The 22,963-nt window shown below is 41.7% G+C and overlaps 1 protein-coding gene across 2 annotated transcripts in view; it reads left to right on the top strand.

Annotated features, from left to right (window-relative positions):
- The first annotated feature begins 382 nt into the window (after positions 1-382).
- KLHL29 (kelch like family member 29) overlaps positions 383-22,963 on the top strand; it is a 598,373-nt gene continuing 575,792 nt past the window's right edge. The window contains exon 1 of one of the 2 annotated variants that reach the window (XM_075923421.1): positions 383-790. The gene's annotated coding sequence lies outside the window, so the exon portion shown is untranslated. The remainder of the gene's footprint in view (positions 791-22,963) is intronic. The other variant, XM_075923423.1, reaches the window with a different exon arrangement.

Here is a 22,963-nt window from a genome sequence, read left to right as displayed (position 1 = left end):
AGCCGCCCTGTGATCCCACATGTGCGCGTGTAACTTTACCAGGAGTGGAGCTGCCATTGATCCCGGGCTCCCCCTCTACCCCCTCCCCTAGGAGGGAAGGTGTCTGCCAGCCTCGCGGCTCAGCAGCCGCCCGCCCATCTCCGAATTCAGGGCTGCCCCTGCCTGGCAGCACGGCCGGAGCCAGGGGGCCACCGACCGAGCCGCGCTCTCCGCAGCCCGGCCGCTCTCCCCAGCCGAGTGCCCGCTGCAAACCCCTCCCGGTGGGGGCGGCTGACACAACGGCGGGGAGCCGGGAGGAGGGCTCGGCTCCGAGGAGTCCCCGCCTCCCCCCTTGGCCCTCCCTCCTGCTGCTGTGATTGGCTTCGCCCGCCCCTTGCCTGGGCTCGGAGGCCGCCTCCCTCCCCAGCTAAAGCGGACAGTCTGTGGCCAGGAGGGAGCCAGAAGGGAGCATGGTACCGACTCTGCACCAGCCTCCTCCTCCGCGCTGCGCACCCAGCCCCGCCGAGCCCCCTGCTGCCTGCGCCGCCGCCTCTTCCTCGCCCAGGCTCCGGAGCCAGCTGACCGGCTGGAGCAGCTGAGAGGCAGCCCCAGCTGTGCGGGGCTTCGCATGAGGGGGGGAGGCTGCAATGCATAAGCCGCCGCCTCCTCTTCCTCCCGCCGCCGCCGCCGTCTCCGTGCATCCTCCTCCAGCCTGAAGAAGCTACCGGGGAGCCGCTTCGCCCGCCAAGGACACGAGCCCGCGGTACCCTCCCCCCTCCGCCCCCGGGTGCGCACCGCCCAGCGGGGAGAGGTAGGAGCCGGGCAGAAACCAGGGCAGAGCTGGGATGGCTAGAGGGGGCTGTGCAGCCCTGCCCGGGGGGCGGCGGCGGGAGGGGGGCTTGGCGCCCAGGTGGCAGCCCTGGTGTGTGTGTGTGTGTGTGTGTGTTGGTGTGCGTGCGCGGTGTGGTGTGCCCCTTCCCACTGTTGTTGTTGTGAAGCTTGGGGTTTTCCAGCAGCAGCAGCCTCCCGTGTATTGAATGCCTGGCTAATGAATCCCCTGCGCCTGCGCTTGCTCTCTGCATTAAAAACTTCCTGCCTGGGTGTTTTGTGTGGCAGCGAAAGGAGGCGGGTGGCATGGGTAGCCGAGCTTTGGGGCGGGGAGGTGTGTACCCCCCATCCCAGTACCAACTCCATCACAGCCCCACCACAAAGTGAGCAGCCCTCACCCCACCCAAGCAGCCCAGACCCCAACTTCCTACGCTTGGTGTGGCCGTGGGCACCTGACACATCCAGGCGAAGGGCTGCTGGTGACACTCTTTGGAGCGAGGGTGGTGGTTATTTTTTTTTAAGTGGCATCTGTTCCAAATGCCTTCTTGAAACGCACACCCACGGCAAAGCATCTACCCCCGAGGTTAGCTTAAAAAGTGTCTGACAATGAATACAGAAAAATATTGGGTCGGTTTCTTCCCCACACGAGAGCCTACAAGTCTGGTTGCCCTTATTTGTGTACTTTGCCAAGGGCATTTTTTTTTTAAAAAAAATAACACGAATATGTTAATATCGGAGTAATTTTGAGGCAAAACATTGATTTTTTTTTTGTTTTTTTTTAGTGAAATCAATAAATCACTTCTTAATCTGTTTCCCACTCATTGTGCAGCCCCGGATGAAATTTGTTACTTGTTTTTTATTTATCCTTGTGCTGTGTGTAGGATCTGTGCATCATCCCTTGGGTACTTTGTTATCTGAGGTCTTGTTAAGGTTGAAAATGGAGTAGGACTACTTTTTTGTTGTTGTTGACATTAAGTGGATGTGACTGTCTTTGTCATACTCTTATGCAGATCTGTGAACACTATGATTTTTGGTTTAGGTTCCCGAATAAAGAGGAGTAAAAAACCTTCTTGGGGGATTTTGTTGAGAAGTGATGGTATTAGTTCTCTCCACAAATTATGCATGCTTTTGATCTGTGACCCCCCCACCCCAATCTTGTTTATTAAACGGTGAGCTCCTATATATTTTGAGACTTGGTATGCAAATTTTTCACCAAGAAATTCTAAAGCCTTGCTTATGTAAAGTAATGATTTTTTTTTAATTGAAGTCGTCTTAGAAAATAGTATTCTGGCAAGAAGGTTAAGGGAGTGTAACAATCCACATTTTTCACCAGAGAAGGAAAACTAAGATGTGTAAATGTTTGCTAAAGGCATTTTATGTTTGTATGGGTCATGCATATGAAACTGGCAAACTGAAAAAATGCTTTATTTTGTTGGGTATATCTTTTAAATGTGTGTGTGTGTGTGTGTGTGTGTGTGTGGCTTTTAAACATGATTTAAATTTGGTTAGCAGTATATCCTTTGAGGTCAGTTTTTTCAGCTACTTAAAAGCCAAACTACTGTAGCTTTAAGGTGACTGCAGATAACAGTATTACTGTCTCTTATAATTAGCAATCTGCTGAAACTTTAAATCCCTCTTGATAGATGTTATGATCTGGGTGAGAGAAGCAGCAATTTTGCAGCCAGCTTATCTCTCTCTTCCCCCCCCCCCCCCATATCTTCCCCGAATAAAGCAACAGTGTGTCTATTGTGTTCTGGATTAAATTGATGAAGATGCTTTCCTTTAGAAAAGTAAACTACAGCCATATTTTACATTGATGAGCATAACTAAAGTTTGAAGCAGTTGAACAAGTCATTAGGATACTTATTCTTGACTGAATAACTAATCTATGTCTTTTTTGTTCTTGTAACTATTCTCATAGTAACCATTTATAGAAGTCTTTCCAATTTATGATCAAACAGGGCAAACATGCAAGTAATTCTATATAGTGACCTATCTAGAGTAACCGTTAGCAAGTACAATTTGAACCTCTTTGGTCCGGCAACATCTGTGGCCCGATAGGAGTTAAGTAGACATCTGGCTAACTAATCATGGGTGTGACCAAGTTTCATGCAGGCCCATGAAGTTTGTTTATAGCCACCAGTCCTGGCTCTCAGTGTTCCGTGCTGTTTATTTCTAATTTACACCTAAATGTCTTCTAAGAGCCCAGTAAGCAGTGGAAGTGTTGGTAATGCTGCTAGACAATATTGACCTCCTGTTGTTCGGCAAATTCTCTGGTTTGGCACCAGTCAGATCCCAAGGGTCCTGGACTAGAGAGGTTCAAGCTGTATATGTAATGAAAATTGTAATTTACCTCTTCTGGTGCAGACATGTCTTCTAAAATCAGTTCTGACATTTTAACAAGAACTCATATCCTACATTTGTAGGTTGCTCGCATTATTCAAGATTTTTTTCTATTTCCAAAATGTGTAAAATATTACTATAACTTATTTTAAAAGTTAGTTATGTCCAAGGGGGTTACTTTGCAGATTGGCCATTGGAGTTTCATTTTGACCCTTTGTAATTCATGCGCTACAGAACTCTAAACAAAGTAGTTAAAATTAATGGTATAGAAGTTGCACTGCATACAAGTGGGCTTGGGAAGAACTACTATATATCTGGAAATTCAAAAACTCCCAAGTTTTCAGTGCATATTTGTCATCCTTGGTAGCTTATGAAATGCGTGTACTGTGTGTCAACCTTTCCCTTGACAACAAAACCCATGAACAAATGTTCAGCATGAATTATATTGCTTAAATAAAATAATCTGTTGTTGTCGTGGTTACAGATAGGGTAAGGGTTATTAGTTTTCATCCGCATGCAGTGGGGTGGGGAAGCGAAGAAATGTACATGCCTTATGATGGTTGGTCAAACTTGGAAGTATCCAATATGTGAGAACCTAATGCACTGTTTTGCTTTTGTAAAAGAATTGCTGAACCAAACGAGCGGTAGAATGTTTTCTTTTTCTATCACTAGGCTCTTGTTTCTTTAAGAAAAAAAAAAGGTACCCCATTCTATCCTTATTTCTACCTGCAGAGTAGTATTCAGTAAAATTGCTGCATTTACTTTTCAAACAACTATAACAAGTATATTGAATGTAGAATGATTGGAACTTCTAATGATTAAAAGAATGTGGAACGCACATCAGTAATACACAGTTCTAGAATTTAGATTTGTTAGTATATTTATGTATGGCATCACCATTACCAGCACTTCTAATGTCCACTTGCAGTGAAGAATTCACTATCTGCCTGAGTCATCTTTTTATTCCTGCACAACTTGCTTGCTGATTTTTGCCAATTTTTTTCTCACGTGTACTGGGCCCAGTTCTCCTTGCTCATGGAAGTATTAACCCATTGACTGTGCTAGAATAATTTCACCTGTATATCGCTGTGAGAACAGAATCAGGCTCTTGATATCTTGGCACCTAACTGTTGGCATCATTCCCAGTGCTGCTTTTTTCATCTATTGTTCGTTCATCTGAAATTCAGTCTTGTCCATTACTACTTGTGTTTTTTCCTGACCTTTTAATTTAGTTCCTAAAACTAATGTACCCACTGTTTCATCAAGCACACCAGAAATGATCAGCTCCCTTTTCCCCTCCCATCTGATACTCTAATAGAAGCTACACATATATATGATAAGAAAACATATCCTTGCATGTATAAACAGATTAGTGCAATTTTTCCCTCTGCTCGTCCCCCAGCAAGGTATGACCACACTGTACTATTTTTCTTTTTCTTTTTTTATTAACGAAACTGAATTGTTAATAATGTAACCAGTAAAGAAGAGGTTGTAGGATGTACAATGTAATACAAAGGAACTGAGCAATATAGGTCATGTTGTGAATATCATGCTATTCTAAAAGTTCTATGAATGACTTGTCTGGTGACAATATGCTGTTCCATTTGGATTTATTGCTACATGATGCCCTTGGAGTTTTTAGAATCCCAGGGTATGTCTACACTGCATTCCTCTTTCGAGGGAGGAATGCAGAGGAACGAAACCGCAAATGAAGCTCAGATATGAATTTCCCGCACTTCATTTGCATAATTGTGTCCGTGCGCTAGTTCGGAAAAAAACGCTGTCTAGACACGGTTATTTCAAAAGAAAACCCTTCTTTTGAAATTACCCTTAAATCTCATTTTATAAGTAGTAAAGGTAACTTCTTCTTCTATAGAAAGGAGCAAATTGTTTTGCTGATGATGGTCTTTTGCCTATACCCGTGAGGATTTGATAACCACTAGCTATGGTAATATAACAATAGTCTATGATTATTAATGTGTTCAATATTTGTATGTATACTTACTAATTTCTTTGCATAAATAATACCCTGCATCAATGTGTTCCATGTTCATATATAGCCTAACTCCCCATAAGCATGAGTGGATTGGTATTACACACTGCTCTTTAAGGAGTAATCAAAATTATTTTTTGTCAAGCTTCAAATTTCTTGAGCAAGGCATTGTCAAGGACCAGATTCCAGAGAAAATAATTCTAGAAATGATAATAAGTAAACAGCTTTTGGGGTTAATTCAAATTCACCTGGTAGCCCAGTTTTGGTTTGCCTATTGACTATCCCCACTTAAATAAACCAATGGCTAGTTCAAATATCATTTTTTTTTTTTTTCTTGTGCAGTTCTCTTGGCTGCTTTCATGAAAGCTTCTTCTTGAAAAGACAAAGGACCAGTTTCATTACTTCAGGGCTTGTCTACACAGCCTCTCTACTACACTGTAACTTTCTCACTCAAGGGTGTAGAACTCCTCCTTGCTCCGCCCACCTTCCTCTTCCTCCCCCCTCCCTCCCCCCCATCCCAGAGTGCAGCAAGTTATAATGCTATAAAGTGCCAGATCTTTCTCCCGCCACTCATGTCATGACCATGCTGCTGTGATAAACTCGGCAGTGTAGACAAAGCCTCAGTTAGCTAACCTTATCAGAAGTACCCATGCATTTAGAGGCATTAATTATTGCTATAAGGGACAGTATTGCAAATTTCCTCGTAGAAGTATCTTACCAACAGCATCTTTTACTGCAGGGAGAGATGAAATGTAAATAGAAGCATATCAAAGCTATCCTCTTTACATTTCTTTTCTTTCCAGAGGTACAAAGGTTTTTTTTTTTTTTCCCCTGAACTACAATAAAATGTATTTAAAAAATTTAACATAGGAGTACTGTTATTGGATAAATAAAAAATAGCATGCTTCACAAATCTTAGATACATGTTGTTTAGTTGTAGGTTATTATTAACTACAGTTTCATCAGAAGTTTGAAAACTGTTCATAATACTTTGAAGCAAGTCTGGTCTTGATTATAATTTAGTTTCAAGTCATGCTTTTCCATAAGTATTTTTTTACCTTGAAATTGAATGTTTAGAATAGCTGGAATAACAGTTCTTGAAACATTATCTTCTAATATCTATATTCAATTTTTCTTTTTTGATTGGGATACTAAGTCTAGTTTTTAAAGTGATAAATTTGGCTAGTCACAATAACTGGCTTTAACTTTGAAATGTCAGTCCTCTTCCTGACACCATGAAAAATTTCAGGCAACTTTACAGCTTTTACATGCAGTATTACTGACCTGCATAACAGTTTCATCTGCAATCTATGGGGCTAAAGACAAGATTAATCCTATAACACTTGGGTCCTCTATGTTAAACTCATTATTCCTTTTTGCAGCAATGCCACATGTTAAAAATAAATGCTGATGCAGTCTGCAGTAAAACATTTTTATAACAGATTATTATAAAATGAAAGGGCTATTACCTGTGCTTTTATGTTAAGGATATTAGTGTGCATTTTTGTGTATAGTTCATTATTCTCCCCCCGCCCCCTGGAATGCTAGACCTGAAAATTATGCATAAATATGGGTGAAAAGTGCACATTTGGGTCTAAGAATGTTACTCTAAGGGTATGTTTTGAACAGGACATAGTGTGGTTAAATGTAAGGAATCTATTGTATTGTAACAAATGAATCTTATTAACGGAAAACTGTCAAACATGCATGTTGCAGGAATTTGCATTGTAAAGTGCATATATAGTGCAGAAACTCTGTAAAGAATCTCTCTAATTCATATAGGCATACATTCAGAGGCTACTGATCTTGTACAGTACATCTCATAAATTCAAGATCTGCCTAATCTGTCGAGCTGGACTTTAATCATATATCTATTGATATTTTTGAACCTTGAGAGAGACTCATTATCTGTGTTCAACTCTAAAAAAGCATGATTTGCATCACAATGCAGACAGTAAAAATCCTGGTCTTAAAGTGTGATTTAAAAGCTTTTGCTTCAGACACTTCCTCAGGTCTGTGTTGATGAGTAATTAATATTTTAAATCAGATAATACTATTCTGAGAGATGCTTTGTCAGACCTTGTTATAAGGTTCTGATTTTGTTTTTTGTCTGTGAACACTACTAGTGGATTTGCAGATCACAGTGTGTGCTGAACTGCTCAAAGAAAATTTTCCTTTCAGAATATTCAAACATAATGGCTTCTGTAATGAAGAATATACAAAATTCAAATGCCTTTGTTTTCCATTTTGAACAACAGTTGGATAAACTACAAACAAGGGACTGATGGGGAAAGATTAATTGAACCCACAAAATCAAGTATGGTATGATCAGATAACTTGATGAAATGTGCACATGTTGAAACAGCTGTGTGTGTTTTATCTGCTCATTGACATATAGGTGAAAATATACATCAAGACAATTTGGAACCAAACCCGGGATCTCTGAAGCTTAGTGCATGAGCCTCTACCCCTTGAGCTAAAAACCAGTTGGCTCTCGGGTTAGGCTATAGAGCTCACTCATTCTTTCTCTCTCTGTAAGTGCCACTCACTAGGTCTGTGGGTTACAGGAATATACAGGTTTTTTTTAAAAAAAAAAAAACATTATTTGTGTACTATACACATCCTTTTTAACTTTTTCTCGGTTGTTAATATATTCCTACTCCTGCCAAGTAGAGAGAGATGCTAAGTTGGAAGGCTTCAAATTAAAGCAGTTCTTCTTTTGTGTGTGTGTTTGTTTATCTAGTACAAAGAAAACACTCCGGATATTTTGAAACATTTTGTGAATTAACTTGTAAGCTAAACTGTGTTCTGTCAAACTTTTTGCTCCCCTTTTATGGATTGAAAAGCAGTGCAAAAATGTCACCTCAAAGTGGAGTGTCAGGCCCTGCAACCAAAGTGAAAGCACCCACTGTACCACACTCATATTGCTTCTGCTGCCAGAAGTAATACTCAGTATGGATAAACAGAACAGTCCTGTGTGCATAGAGCCTGCTCAGTGGCTAAAGTACTGGTGCTGGGAACTGTGACAAGAAAAAATATTTTTTTTTGGGGGGGGGGGTGGCTTTTTGTGGGTAGTGACTTTTTGTTTCATTCTTCCTCTCTCTCTTGGATGTCTGGCTATTGTTTAAGAAAATAAAAATAGAAGCGATAAGGGCCTCCATGTGAACTGATATTGTAAAGGTTTTGAAGTGGGGGGACTTAGCAAATTTACCTCCTTTTAAAAGAAGTAAAGTGCTAGATACCATGAGCCTATGTCAAAGTTGCCACAAGGTGAAGATAGGATGTCTGTTGTAAGAAGGAAACTTTGTCTAGAATTTCACCTTCTTTACTCTATAATACTACCTGTAATGCTTAAAGGGGATCTCAGAAGGAACTGAAGGTTATATAAATGATAGTTACGTGGGTAGTAAGCTATTTTTCTCCTTTATTGTCACCAAAGCTGCTGATGGGGGCAGGTAAAGAAAGCAGGCTTCATTGTGGCTGCTACCTGCCAGTTGCCCTGGGTCTATTGCTGAATCATTCCTCCCCTCTCTTTTTTTTTTTTTTTTTTTTTCCCCCCCCATGCTGACCCCTGCTGGCAGGAAGCATTATGCAAGTATTCATGAGGTTAACTCAAATCCTGGGAAAGGTGTCTGAATCCTAATGAACTTTGCTTTTTGGAGGTAAGTTTAGGCCAAAGTAGTGTGTTTGTTTGCTTTTAGTTTTAGCAACTCATGTTGGAGTAGGCGTGCACAAACCCCTCCAGGTTCTTGCTGAGTGATGTCTTGGTGAGTTAGACTAAATTACATTTAGCATAGTTTGCCTTTTTAACTCTAACTGTGGCTATTATGACGTTTAAAAATACTTCTTGTTTCCTCCCGGGTTTCACAAACAACTTGATCTCTTGCATCTGAAAATCTCAAATACTAACACAGGCATTCTGTATTCTGTCCTCCTGGGAGCAGAGGAGTACCAGACACAGTAAGCATATTGTGTGTTGAGGGATTATGAGAAACACTGTATTTGCCTCTTGAGGAGACGGCAGTAGAGAATGTGTGGTTAGTGTTTCCAGTGCATTCTGACAGACTTGCTAACACAATGAAAGGCACAGTGTTAACCATACTGCATTGCCCTCCTTCATTTTTTTTACCTTATTTTTAGCTATTTTAATAGAAGAAAAGTGTGTGGAAAATCCACTGCTAAATTAGTCTACCTCTTGCTTGCTTTTTAAACAACTTTTTTTCTCTTTAAAGATTATTTCACATTTCCAAACATCAGGCATGCTGATCAGTGTTCCATTAGAAGTGAATTAATTTTGGATAAACTTGCATGTATTCACAGGTGGTATTGCTGCTTTTTCTGTATCATGTGTTTTAAAAACAATTTAACCAGGCGTGCCAATTGATTTCCTTTTAGCCATCTTAATTCTTTCTCTCAATATGTGTTTCTGGTAAAATATTTTGCAATAGCCTGATTGTTGGTAGGAAGGTCAGTAATATTAACATGTGTTTTGCTTGTGTAAAAGCATTGTAGTATTACGTGAGGCCTCAAATGCTACTCTCTGTTACTCATACAATTCTCCTCATATCAGTCAAGGGGTGTACAGACGTGTCCTTGGTAATCAAATTCCTAATTTTAGTCTGGATTTTTCTCTAGATATATGCTCAAAATTGCTACCTCCCAAGTATTTTAAAAATAATGAAATTATTTTTAAATAATGTTGGGGAATTATTTTTAGTTTTTTGCTTTCCGAGTCTTTAGCTTCACCCCCCCCCCCCCCCCCAGCTGTTTTTTCTCCAACCGTGAGGTCTTAAAAACTCACTTCTTAAATGTAATGTGCATCTCCTGAAATCTCTTGATTCCAAGAGCTCTGGCTTAAAGGGAAAACAGCAAATATTATGAGAGCTGCGGGGGGGGGGGGGAAATTATGTTGGTGAGAGATTGGCTCTGGCTGAAGCTTGGTTAATCTGGTTTCGCAAATTTGTAGAAACACAATTGAATGGAGAGCCAAGTTCAGAGCTAACTTACACTTGGGCAAGCCTGATGACCACAGAAATAACATGCCTTAAAGCATGTTTAAGTAACACATGATACACTTGAATCACAAAGAGCAAACCTCTTTGTAGCATCAGGCCCCAAACTGAATCCTACTGACGCTTTCACAACTATTTAACTGAATTCCATCCTCTATGTTGAAGACTTGAGATAGCAAGAGAGATTTGTTTAAGTTTTTAGCTATATTTGCTGATCTCTCCTGATGGATGGGATGAAACAAGTCATGAAAGCAGTGGTTTTGGGCTTCTAAAAAAGGTTTTGTACAGATCTCTATTCTATAATGGGCCAAATTTATTCTGGTCTCAAATCTGTTGAAGTTACCTTGTTGAAATAAATGAAGTTACCTTGAGTACTGAAGATCCCTGGGTAAACGTTGGGCCTGGTCTTCAAGATGATCAAATCACCAAAGTAAATAAAATCCTATTTTCTAGTACACCTCCCTCCATTTAAAATGGGTGCCATGCTGATAATATCTAAAACCTCAATTTTTAATGTAAGTTTAAATTTCTAATACTTGGACCTCTGTACTGGATCTCAACTACATGAGTCCAGTGACTCATAATTTCTCACGTTACATGTATGGTTTGGTTTTCGCATCTTTTGTAAGGAAGGGTAGGGAAAACTTTAATTCTGAAAACCTCTTTTTGCATGTAATTCATCATTGCTTTGCTTTGTCCATTTGGTCTTTCTTTAGCCAGAAAAATTCTACTTCAACTTAAGCTTCCAAGTTTGAGGCCAATATTCTATGTTTCAGCTAGACTGCCAGTTTTGACAAGTTTCGGCTTATGATGTAAACTCAATAATACCTTTTTAACTGTGAAGCAACTGCTACCTGTCCATAATGCTGTATTCTTGTGTATCCACAGTTTGAGTTGCTATAAAGAGAAGTTGCCAGGCTGAAAGCAGGATTCTTGTGAACCTTCATGCAGGAACGGATGGCAGATTGGTCAATTGACTTACCAAGTGTTCATATATATACTCGGCTGTTATTGTGACAGTACAGCATTGAGGTGATGGTTTAATCAGGGTCTTAGACACCTTTGTAATCTAAAGAAGCTAGTAGTGTAGCAAAATCAATTTGATCTAAATAAGATTCTTCTTAACCTCTTCCTTCCTGTTGCTTTCATGCACCATGGTTCTCTAACAATCATTTGGCCTTGTCAAATGTGAATATTTGATGGGTCATGTTTCCTCCAGGGCAGTAGAAATCAAAATACTGAGCAGAGTGATCAGGGCAAGCATTGTGGGAAACTGGTAGAAGTCAGCTCCATTGACAAAACACATGGTATCTGCTCTGGCTCTTTGTTGACAATAAAAGGAGAGGTGTAGTTTTTTATTGCCAAAACTGGGCTTCTCCCCTTTTCTCCCTCAACAAAAGTCACTCTGCTGTGTGTATTTTCTTGCTGTCTTGTCACCAAAAGGTAATTTTTTGTGATAAAACTTGGTAGGATAGACAAGGCCTTAAACTTCTATAACAGTAGCTCTGAAGTTTGACCTTGGCTGTACTGTAAAATGCTTAAGTGTACTGTAAACTATATTTTGGGTATGGTTTAATTCTGATATAGATCTAAAAGTTTAGTACATCTAGTATTCTGTGAAATCCTGATGCTTATTAGTATCCTAGAGCTTCATTCCTGTTCAAATTTCTCTAAGGCTATGTCTACACAGCAGCATTATTTCAGAATAACTCACTTTATTCTGAAATAACATAGTCCATGTCTACACAGCAAGTAGTTATTTCAACATACTGTCGAAATAATGTCAAGCTGGAGGACTTCTTACTTGACTCCTGTAACCCTCATTTCACAAGGAGTAAGGGAAGTCGGAGGAAGAGTGCTCTAACTCGGACTTCTTGCTGTGCAGACAGTGCCAAAAGCCGAAATAAGTTATTTCAACTTGAGCTACGTCAATTTACACAACGTGAGCTATGTCGTTTATTTCGTCTTTAACCCTGCTGTGTAGATGTGCCCTAGGAGTTTATTTTGTTTAGATTTTTATTCCTTAGATACAAGAAAGGGAGCATTTGTTTGTCAATAAAAAAAACAAACAACCCCCAAACCCACAACAACAAAATCATGTAGTTATTATAATAAATTGTGTATAGCAGTGCTTCCATACTTGCGTGTTTTAGGGTTCTAAATCATACATATGGATGATATATAGTAGTCAAATATTGTATTACTCGAGTCTGTGGGTATCCGTTTCTGCTTGAAAGTGAGACTGTGATTTCCTTTGTTAATTTATACAAGTTCTCAGAAATATGTGAATTTGCTGTAGATTCAGGAACTCTTGGTGCTACTGTGGTGGTCCACACTCAAGTCCACAAGAGGGCATTTTATCACCAATTACTGGGGAAAATAAAAAAGCTTTTAAAGGGAAGATATATATTAACAAAATATGTAAAGAAAAATTAGTATCAGAGCTGCTTGTAGCTGATGTGTATAAACGTTTATTTTCTGGATGAATTTGATATGTTGCTGGCCAGATACGTCAATATAATCTGCTTACCTCCCCCTTACTGCATGAATGACTTCGTGTCTTAAAAAAAAGTTTCTCCTCTCTAGATGAGTTCTAGTTAAGTGTCTTGCAGCTGTTAAACCCATTAGAAATCAAGAAAACTGGACCAATACATAGTACAGGTACAACTAATGCTGAATAATCAGTGCACGTCTGTTCACCGCCTTCTAGGGCTCTCAAGAGGCAAGGATTCTGTTCAGGAACACTGCTCAGCAAGGAGGCTGGAATTTGCAAATACACCTAACTGTAAATCGACTGAATCTTAAGGAACATTTGGCAGCCAGAGAAGTATGCATGTGCCAGATGGATCTGATGTCTTTTATTTGGCAGCCGTTAATGCTAAGGCATAAAATGATTTGGGGTGATGTCCTAGTTGTCACTCTTTTCATTAAAAGAAATGCATTTTTTTTCTTGTATATACCTTTGCATTTTCCTTCTCTCTTCCTTATCTGTCTGCTGGTGATGATGGCATCTGTGCTGAAGGTCACGCTGCCTAGTTCTCAGATTTGTGACCTTCCTCAGCCTTTCACAGGGCATATAATGTTATTAATTCAGTTTGGTTCCCTGTGGACAAATATATTCTCACTACGACTGACGGGTTTGCAGCCTCAGCATATGCCAAGGATTGAATGGGCCATGGGGACAGAGCTGCCTGCCTCGTGGTGATCTGGCTTGGGTAGGCATATTGGCAAGGCAGGGTGATAAAGCTTTCACTGCCCAATTTGGATGGGTGTAGAGTGTTTAAGGTTCAGATTGCTCTTCGCACTGACACTTCTCCTTTTGAGGTTTTCTTGCAAGATTTACCTCAGTGACCCCAAGTATAGGCTTCCCCACACTGTTCCATATGGGTCTACGGTCTGGCCCAAGATTTCTGCCCCCACTCTCTGCAGATCCTTTTAGATGCATAATGAGGCCTCTTGCTTACACAGGCTCTGGAGTCTCCTGCCTGCTTGCTCCCGCATGGAGCACTCCTGGTGTAGGACTTCCATGGCTGATGGCTGACTATGGAGCACACCATTGATCATGGTCTCTGCAGCATGGGGGAAGCCATTAGATGAGCTGGCTTCCTCTGTGGTGTCAGTAGGTGGCAGGGTGATTTGAAGTCTCTCTTTCTCCATCTCTTTGCATTCAGAACTCTCTGGGGGAGATGGAGGTGACAAGGAATGCTGGAATGGCGTTGTGGAAAGGGAGGAGTTCTTTCTTTCCCATGCTGGAGAGCCGAGACCCTCCACAAATGGCTCTTGAGTATTAAATGGACATAAATTCTCACAACCTAAAAATAGGCAGAGGCGGGGAAGGGGCAATTAATCAAGACTAGCTCCTCGTTGATCAGCGACAGGCAGTTTTCTAGTTAAATGTCGGAATATTTTAAAGCTCTTTATTCAGATGAGATGCTTTGGCCAGGAAATATTTTTGAGCTATATTGATGTTACTGCAAATAAATGATACTATAAAGCATTTTGGTATCACTCGGGGACTGGAACTTGGAGTGCTCCTTGATTTTAAACTTGGGAGGCGTTTGCTTTCCAGAAGTGTCCTACAAATTTGACAAGTCACTTGTTGCTCACACCCTATTACCTTTGGGCAGGACACTGGATTTGGTAGCTTAACATTTACTAGAACTGTAAAGGGCATGTTATTGCTGAGACTTAAAGAAAAAATGTCTGGCATTTGATTAGTGCTGAATAGGATTTTTTGTTGTTGTGTTTGTTGTTGTTGTTGTTAAGTCTGTGTCAGGATAGGGTGGATTAAGGCTAGGGTTGCCAGATGGTTTCAACAAAAGTATCGGACACACTTGACATTACATCACAATCTACATTACACCTTATTTAGAAAATACTGGAGATTTATATTTTCTCAATTTGTTTCCTGAACAGAAAACTCAAATACTGGACTGTCAGGTTCAAAACTGGACACCTGGCAACCTTATTAAAGCTAAAGTTTTTTTTGGTGGAGATTTGAGTATGCCCAACTCATTACTGATTCAGTGCATAATGAGGATCTTGCCTGGGAGACATAGCTGTTCAAGGGTAGGGCAGGAGAATTGTGGGGGTATCTAATGGAAAAGGTGGATGTAGAACTCAGTGTATATCCAATCCTTCACATGTGAAACAATCATACTGATAACATACACTCCTGTAATATTAATAGTTCCTGTAGTGAAGGAAGGTTAAATCCCAGTTTCCCCACTGTTCTACTGGGATCCAGCATTATTGCTGCCCCCGAATTCACTAGGAAGGCCTGTATGACACCTAGGTGTAGCTTTGCGGTTTCCCACAGAGAGAAATGAGGGCTTGACCTGGATGCTGTTCATCTTTAAGGGACTGTTTATTATCAGGAATCATAGCATATAAGAGTTACTTCATTGGCTTCTGAGATGTAGAGAAGAGGTAATGTGCTACATTTTAATTTCACCATGCCTTTGGTTGGGAGCACTCCTCTGTGAAACAAAATTCTAGCATGATATTCGTATTGGGGGAACATCAACCATTAATGGCAGAAGTTGAGGAGAGACTTTCCAGTCTAGATGGAAGTCTTACAAAATGTTCTCCTATGTCTGAACTAGTTTATTGCTTCTGTAAAGTCTTTATTATTGTAAACAACTACTTGTCACCTCCTGTAAATACTTGTGCTTCACTTCAGCTTAGTTTCACATACTGAATGACTTAGGGAATATTTCCAGTGTTTTGACACTGTCTTTAAAGGAGTGGGGGGAAAGGTATGAAAGAAGAGCCAAACACTTTGCTTCCTGGTCCACAGAAGCTGCTACTTTAGTGGTCCCCAAGCTCTTCATGGTCATGCCTCTCAGGAGGTAGGGCTGGAAGTGGAGCCATGATCAGGGGCCAAGGCTGGAGGTTGGCTGGGGCTGGCACCAGGGCTGGGAGTGGAAGTCACATTCAGGATGTGTTTTTGGGGTAAGGCTAGGAGCCAGGGCTGCATCTGGAGGCCAGAATGGGCCTGGATGGTGCACAGTGCCTGCCCACCATGGTGGCTGGCCCGGACCTCACTGCATCCCTCCATGATCCTCTGTGTCACCCTGGAGGGAGGGAACCACACAACCCACAGTTTGTCTCTGATACTGGATCATTGCTATCCTCCACTCCTTGCCTCCAGCAGAAAAGGAATCTAAGTAAAATATTACTAAAAAGGTTACAGCTGACTGCAACAACTTGTAGAACTGAAAGGAATTAAAAGGTCCTATTCCTTTTTAAAAAACAGTCCTGATGTTTGGAGCCCAGTGTCTGCAGAATGATTGTTGGCGGTCTCTGGAAATTAATGGAGACACAACATATCTTAGAACCTGTGTCCATAGTTGCTAGGACAGATCTACATAACCTTCACTGATGGACAAGATCAGGACCTTTAATCTTTAGAAGTTTACATGCATGATATTATAGGAAGTGTTGATATATATTTTATCTTTTAATGGGGCTTTCCTGATTTTTTTTTTTCAGTATGATTTTTTTTCCCCTTCCCATGCTTACTGAACAACAGTCCCATTTGAAATGTCTCCTGAGACACTCAAAATTAGTAACCATTCTAATAAATTTAGAGCCATGTGCAGAAATTTCTGACAAATGTCTTCTGAATATGAACTTGTTCAATTCTATGACACTCTTTAGCACTAGAATTCCTATCTCCTCTGAATCTCTTAGGGTAGGTCTACACTACCACCCTAGTTCGAACTAGGGTGGTTAATGTAGGCAACCGAAGTTGCAAATGAAGCCCGGGATTTGAATTTCCCAGGCTTCATTTGCATCTTGCCGGGCGCCGCCATTTTTAAATACCCGCTAGTTCGGACTCCGTGCCCGGGCTACATGCGGCACGGAGTAGGTAGTTCGGGTTAGGCTTCCTATTCTGAACTGCCGGTACACCTCCGGTACACCTAATCCGAACTACCTACTCCGTGCCACGTGTAGCCGCAGGCACGGAGTCCGAACTAGCGGGGATTTAAAAATGGCGGTGCCCGGCAAGATGCAAATGAAGCCCGGGAAATTCAAATCCCAGGCTTCATTTGCAACTTTGGTTGCCTACATTAACCACCCTAGTTCGAACTAGGGTGGTAGTGTAGACATACCCCTATTCTTTCTCTATTAACACAGTCATCCAAACTACTCAGCAATTTCAGTCAGCATTTCTTTGGAGAGCAACTCTGGAAAAGTTGTTAAAATTACTGTAGCAGCAAATATAAAACATTATTCAGCTCCAAGCATAATCATACTAAGGGTCTTGGATAGCTTTTATTTTAAAATGCTTTATTGACTTTTGGTCCACGTCTTGAGTAAGTCTTTTATGGTAAACATTGATAAAAATGAAAGATTCAAGCCTTTTGATATTTAAAACGTATGCAGACCAAAATGTCAAACATTGCTTCAATGGAACAGGGTAACTGAAAAACCTGTTATCCTAAAGTAAACAAAAAAAATCTTATTTTAAAGAGACACTATCATCTTGAAATCTGATCAGTTAAAGTTAGTTTCCTATAGCACACCTTTTCCAGAGTCTTCCAGCCAATATTTATGGCTTTGCATTTTACAGTTTTTTTTTTCTCTGTTCTCTAAAACTATAGACAAAATTATGGTGGGTTGCTGATTTAAATGACACAAATTGGTGATTCATAATGCTTTGATTTAAATCTCTGAAGAAACCTTGATTTTGAATCATCCGTTTTAATCATGTTTTGCATATGTACTTTATTTGCCTAAAAAGAGGCTGAGTCTCAGTGTTTGGTATGCACTTAAAAAGGTGGGCTTGCAATTAAAGATAGCCTTCAGACTAAATTTAGTGCTTTTATTTATTTATTTTGCTAATCAGGAGGATCCACTAAATCTCTACAACATTCTTAGCTACATAGGTTAACAATGTCCTGATGTGCCAGTGGCTTACCCTGACAGACTGGGAGCCATAGCTTGCTGACCCGTGCTGTAGATCATTGATGATGAAATGTCCGTTCTGGACTCGCTTCTCTTCAATAAAATTTCAGCATTCTTTTTTTTTAAACTTAATTTATATCTGCATAAAATCTGACCCATCCATTTCACAAAATGCTAGACCTTAAAAGTCAGTTAAAAAGAAATACAATGAATGATAGTACAGTAAAACTCCATTAGTCCGGCATCCAATGCTCCGGCACTCCTGATGGTCCGGGACCATCAGGAACCCGGAAGTGCTCGGGGCAGCCGGACAATTGGAGCTGCTCTGCCCCGGCTTCCCCGATTCAGCTACTGCTGAAACTGACCAGCAGCTGAATCGGGGATGCCTGGGGCAGAGCCGGACTATCGGAATGGGGGGCTATGAGGGGTCTGGGGTGGCATCTCCCCCCACCCCAGATCCCTCATAGCCCCCCCCCCCTTTTGATAGTCCGGCATACCTGATAATCCGGCACCCCCTGGGTCCTAAAGGTGCCGGATTATCAGAAGTTTACTGTACTATGGCTCTGGTGTCAATCTGCTATTGTGAAATTTGATCTCTTTATTCATGTTGACCACTTGGTCCTCCTAAGTCTTTGGCCAGTCTGAAAATATAATGCACAGAATCAATTAAATCTTTTTTTTTTTTTTTTTTTAAAAGCCAGTTCCCACCACAGACATGCCAGTCCCCAAGGTATCTTTGAAATAAACAAAGATTATAATTTGACAGTGAAAGCAGGTGACATTCTTCTATATCAGAGGTGTTCGACCTCTTTTCATTCACAACCCCCCAAAGCTGAGACCTTTTTTGTTGGGGGAAGGGGGGAATCTGGGAAAATTTGGTTGCGGCCCCTTTAATTTATAGTGCCGGTCCGCTCTCGTGCCACTCCTCCTACCCCCGCGTGCAGGGGCAGATGAGAGTGCCACGGGGCCCAGGGCAGTGAAATTTCGCGGGGCCCCTCCTGTGACACGGCACATGCGTGGGGCCTCGGGAAGCGCAGGGCCTGGGGCAGCTGCCCTGCTCGCCCTGCCCTAAATCCACCGCTGCCCGCGTGTATGTTGGGCACCGAGCTGGGAAAAGAAAATGCTGGCTGGCCGCTGTGACCTCTCCCGGAGGACACCTGTGGGTTGCACACCACTGCTGTATATAGGCCTACAAATTCTATAACAATTATTTTCTACGATTTTCATGTTAGTATTTAAAATGAATGATGAATTTGTCTGTATACCCTGCGAATATTGAAAGACAACAAATACAACTCAATGTTTGTTGCATGAGCGGGTTGGTGTACTCACTTCATGAACCGTTATGGTCTATCTTCATCAGTGAACAAAGATAGTACAAAAGCTGCCAAAAAGTCTGGAAGAAAAAAAAGTTGGATCTTTCCAAAGGTTTGTTACAAAACATCAAAAGGAATATGCATTTGAGCTGTCACAAATAGGAAATATGAACGAAACCCCAACAACATTTGATCTCTGGAGCAACAGAACAGTAACTAGTGTTGAGGAGGGCAGGGAAATCAGTTTTCATTAAAACCACTGGCCATGGAAAAAAATCCATTTTACAGTGGGGTTTTTTAATCCTGTTTTGCCAATGGAGCAATGTTCCCTCCTATGACTGTTAAAAGGAAAACCTTGCCTAAAACACCTTCAGGTGTTGTCATGTGCACACATGAAAAGAGATGGGTGGATGAAAGAGGGCCTATTGAATGGCCGGAAAAAGTGTGGAATAAGAGACCAGGAACACGTCTCTAATCGATCTATGCTTGTTTGGAAAATGTTTGGGGCACACAATGTATGAGGTTGAAACATATAGCCAAAAAAAATTACAACTACTTTAACTGTAATACCTGGAGGCTCAGCTTCTGATCTACCACTGCTTGGTATCTGCCTGAACAAACCCTTTAAATACAAGCTATGCAAAATGTCATCTGACTGGATGTACTCCGGCATGATGAAGTTGATGAAAGTCGAGAATCTTATGAACCCTGAATTAAATTGGGTCACCCACTTGATCAATGATGTGTGGAGTCCATTCCCTTGGAAATGACAACATTTCCAAAATGATTTTTCTATATTAGCAATACACTTGGTCATTCAGAAGAAGATGCCCTATTTGCTGATGATGACATAAGGGAGGCTGCTAAGGAATCTGAGGACAACACTGCTGACATCTGTGATGACCATGCAGGAGCAGCTATGACTGAAGCTGAATTTGATGAACTGTTCGGTGAATTGGAGACATTCAAACTTGTGAAGAATTTTAAGACTTTTTAAATAGGTACATAGACTAATTTTGAAGGTATGTGAATACATTTGTTCAGTTATAACATGTTTTTTGTTAGATTACATGACATACATGTACTAAAACTCACGTTTCTTGTGACTCCAACTTTTAAAACAACGGACAGTAGGAGCTGAGGGTCTCTGTGCCACAGAGTCTTCAGGTACACAAAACTTCCCAGTGCATCAGAGTCTTACCCTGATGAGCTGTGAACTGAAGTTTGCCAACCCCTGATCTGTAATTACAATGTAAACCAATGGATAAGCTGGGCCCCACAATTTGATGTGTGTGTTGGTTTTTTTTTATATATATACTAAAACATTTGGTTTTATGAACAACTATAGACTGTTAGTGTTTGGTTTGCTGGACATTCAAATTCAATTTAAAATGCACAAACACAAATTGAATTTAAAAAGAATTAAGCTACCTTAAAGGTGCTGGATATACAGGCAGTCCCCGGGTTACGTACAAGATAGGGACTGTAGGTTTGTTCTTAAGTTGAATCTGTATGTAAGTCGGAACTGGCGTCCAGATTCAGCCGCTGCTGAAACTGACCGCCAGTTCTGACTTACATACAGATTCAACTTAAGAACCCCAAATCAGCTGCTGCTGAAACTGATCAGCCGCTGATTCTTAGGGCAGAGCAACTGTCCCTGGGGCTTCCTGTAGTCAGTACTGGTCAGTTTCAGCAACGGCTGACTTGGGGACGCCTGGGGCAGAGCAGCTGGGGTGCTGCTGGGTTGCTCCAGTAGCGCGGCTCCTTGGCGCTACTGGACCAACCCAGCAGCACCCCATCTGCTCTGCCCCAGGCGTCCTGATTCAGCCGCTGCTGAAACTGACCAGCAGCGGCTGAATCAGGACGCCTGGGGCAGAGGGCTGGGGAGCCGCCGGGTTGGTCCAGTAGTGGCCAGAGCGGCGCTGCGGGACCAACCGGCAGCCCCCCAGCTGCTCTGCCCCAGGGTCCACAATAAAAGCCTGGTCTGCTGGGGGGGGGGGCACACTAGCTGCGCCCCCCCCCCCCCCCCAGCAGACCAGGGGCACCACGAGCAAACCCTCAGCAGCGGCGTGTTCCCCCGCTTCTGAGGCTTTGCCAGAGCAAAGCCTCAGAAGCGCGGGACCCCGCCACGGCTGCGGGTTTGCTCGCGGTGCCCCGGTCTGCTGGGGACCGTCTCCAGCAGACCAGGGGCACCGCGAGCAAACCCGCCGGGGCTGCTGCTTTGCTCCTGATGCCTCTGGTCTGCTGGAGACGGTCCCCAGCAGACCAGGGGCACCGGGAGCAGCTTTTCTCGCCCCGGAGGTCAAGGTGGCTGACCGCTGCCTGTGAGCTCCGGGGCAAGAGAGCCCCGTTCGTAAGTGCGGATCCAACATAAGTCGGATCCGCGTAAGTCGGGGACTGCCTGTATAAGAAAAATATTTATCAAAACAACGGGACACATTTCCTAGGCAAATTTTGAAAGCCTCCAGTGAAGGCACGTTCGCAAAGAAGCTGGATACCCAGCTGTCTTAGATGTTTTAGACTTAACAAATCCTGCATCTTGGCAGGGAGAAGTTAGACTAGATCTTTGAGGTCTCACCTGACCCTGTGATGGCATGATTTACCAATTTATTAAACAAAGGAAGAGTTATCTCTAGTTAGTTAGTGAATTGAACTGATTGTTTGTTTTTTGTCAGTGTCATTCAATATACTTAGAGCTAGTAGATTTTATCCTCTCATACCTAATTTTTGTTCATTGGATGAGGAGGAAAAAGGAAAAGTATATGCTACATGTGCTGGCATCCTCCTATGCTATGGTTTAGAAATGGTGAGCCTTATGGAAAGGGAAGAAAGGAAGATACAGATAGTAGAAAATAGTACCCTGAGGAGAATGGCAGGCAGGAGGAAATGTGGGTAAAGATGAACTTGGGACTCGGATAGGCTGGAGAGTGCATATTTGAATTGTGCTGGGCATCTTTTAAGAATGGGAGAAGCATGACAGCAAAGACGGCATGGGAACAAGATGTTAACAAGAAAGGATGTGGTAGATAGGAGCTATGATGGAAATGTCTGTCAAGAGAAGCCTGGAGAGAGAGGTACTGGAATTCCAAACCCACTGAATCCTATGAGAATCTCTTATCCCACGTAAACAGGAAATGGAGTCAGGAGGTGAAATTAAGATAGATAGTTCTCTTCTTCCTATCTTGCTTTTTCAACTCTCAATCAGTTTCTTAATTTTGAATGGTCTAGTCACTGAACTGAACTAACTGAGTAAACTGAAAGGAAGAAAACACTCGGTCAGTAGTGGCAGAAGAGGCAACTGCTGCTTTAGAACGTTAACTGACAAACTGTAATTCCTGATCGCTTCTACCAGTTATGTGATCTGACTTTATTAAAATTAAGGATGTTTCCTGCTAAGTTTTAAAGAGACTATAGTATGTTTTCAGGGCTGAATTTAGCTCGTCTTGAAATTTCAATTTTAAATAGGTCTATTTTAAAAAATTCATTAAACTTTTTTTGAAATCCACTCTTTCTTTAAAACCTGACTGGCCAGAAAGCTAATATCGGCACACATTGTTGGAGAGAAGAGAGAATGATTTCAGACTGGAAATAAGGTGTAAGGTGTGTGGTTTTTTTGTTTTTTTGTTTTTTGTTTTTTTTTTAAATAGTAGAGGGTAACTAACCCTTCAGACAACTTACCACAGGTTGTGGCTGGTTCTCTAGCATGGGGAACTTTTAATTCAGGTTTCTATGTTTTTCTAAAATAGATGCTCCAGTTGAAGCACAGCTATTGAACTTGAACTTGAAGCAGGAATTAGTACAGGGAAGTCTTATGGTCCATGTTATGCAGACTGTCAGATTAGGTGATTGCCATGGTCTCTTTTGGCCTTAAAGGGTGGGTCTACACATCAGGGCTTAGCTCAATTTGCATAGTTTATTTTGAGTTATGTCAATTGCATAGCTTATTTTGAAATTGGGACACAGCACTTATTTTAATAGTAGCACACTCTTCCTCTGACTTCCCTTACTCCTGGTACAATGAGGGTTACAGGAGTCGGAGTAAGAAGTCTTCCAGCTTGACAGCATTTTGACATTATTTC

This window comes from Pelodiscus sinensis, chromosome 3 (genome assembly GCF_049634645.1).
Source record: "Pelodiscus sinensis isolate JC-2024 chromosome 3, ASM4963464v1, whole genome shotgun sequence".
NCBI lineage: Eukaryota > Metazoa > Chordata > Testudines > Trionychidae > Pelodiscus > Pelodiscus sinensis.
This window is presented reverse-complemented; position numbering and strand designations above follow the sequence as displayed.